This window comes from Vombatus ursinus, unplaced genomic scaffold (assembly GCF_900497805.2).
Source record: "Vombatus ursinus unplaced genomic scaffold, bare-nosed wombat genome assembly UNPS02015030.1, whole genome shotgun sequence".
Taxonomy (NCBI): Eukaryota; Metazoa; Chordata; class Mammalia; order Diprotodontia; family Vombatidae; genus Vombatus; species Vombatus ursinus.
In genome coordinates, this window is record NW_020954808.1 from 3,199,326 (window position 1) to 3,201,032 (window position 1,707).

The window sequence follows — 1,707 nt, forward strand, 5'->3', positions numbered from 1 at the left end:
CTTTCTTTCTTTCTTTCTTTCTTTCTTTCTTTCTTTCTTTCTTTCTTGTTCTTTCTTTTTTCTTCCTTCTTTCCTTCTTTCCTATCTTTCTCCCTCTCTCTTTCCCTCTTTCTTATTCTCTTCCTTCCTTTCTCTTTCTTTCTTCCTCCCTCCCTTCCTCTCTCTCTCTCTCTCTCTCTCTCTCACACCTATATATATCCTATATCAGATTGCTTACCATCTCAGAGAGTAGGGAGGGAGAGAGGGAGGGATAGAATTTAAAACTCAAAACTTTAAAAAACCAAATATTAAAAATTGTTTTTACATGTGATGAGGAAAAATAAAATGTTATTTAAAAATTGTTTAAAGGTAACAGCAAAAAAAAAAATTGTATCCACCATCTTTATAATTACCTAGGTTCCCAACTTTGGTATAATCTTCAACTCCTTGGGCCTCACTAGCTGCCCCCACCCCAATCTGCAATCTCTTGCTAAGTCTTTTCCGTTCTACCTCTTCAACATTTCTCCCCTTAATACACTATCTTCTCATATCACAAACAACCAATTCAGGCTCTCCTTAGATCTCACCTCCTAATGGGAATTCCTGCAACCAAGTTCTCTCCTCTCAAATTTATTTTCCATATTGTCTCCAAATTGATATTTCTAAAACCCAGTTCTGACCATATGACTCTGTTGCTTAAGCATCCAGTGGAAAGGGAATAAACATTTATGTAACACCTACTATGTGCAAAGCAATGTCCTTTTTTATTTTAAACAAATATTATCTCACTTGATCCTTACAACAATCCTGTAAAGTAAGTGCTATTATTATTATTATCTCCATCTTACAGTAGAGAGAACCGAGGAAAACTGAGGTTAAGTGACTTTTCAGGGTCACTCAGCTAGTTATTGTTGTTGTTTTTACAGTTAGGTACTACTCTTCTTGACCCCATTTGGGAATTTCTTGGCAGAGATACCAGAGTGGTTTGCCATTTCCTTCTCCAGCTCATTTTGCAGATGAGGAAACTGAGGCAAACAGGGTTAAGTGACTTGCCCAGAGTCACACCAGATTTAAACTCAGGAAGATGAGTCTTCCTGACTCCAGACCTCTTTAAGTCCTGCCACCAGTGCACTAAGACACTCTTAAGCATGAAAATCCAGCACATTCTTGCTCCTTCCTGTATTTCCAGGCCAATTTCACATTATTCCCCCTGACATAATCTATATTCAAAGCCAAAATAAGCTATTAGAAGTTCTCCATTCTTTGCCACTATGTCTTTGTACATAATTCCTGTCCCCCAGGCTCTCCTTCCTAAAGTGACAAATCCTAGAAATCTTAGAAACCTCAGCAACTTCCCTTTTCTGAACCTTAGTGTCCTCATCTATAAAATGGAAATAAGTCTCCCCTTCAGAATGTTAGCACTACATCATCATAAAGCCCCTTCCAAGCATACAAATAGTTTACCTGTCTAGGATTTTCTTGACTTATATGTTTGACTTTCAGAGTTCCTACTCTTATCTGGTCTTTAACATTTGTACTGATTTTACCAAGTTTCTTCCTTTCTGACAATCAAAGATCATCAAGGTGTATTTGATAATGTAAGTGTTATGACACGGGTCTCTCTGCTGGTAGGAAGATGATAGGAGTAATGTGAAAATGGTCTCTTTATTGAGGTCTCTGATTTAGAATTTTGTAAAAAAAAAATAGGGCAGGATACTTGAAAGTAAT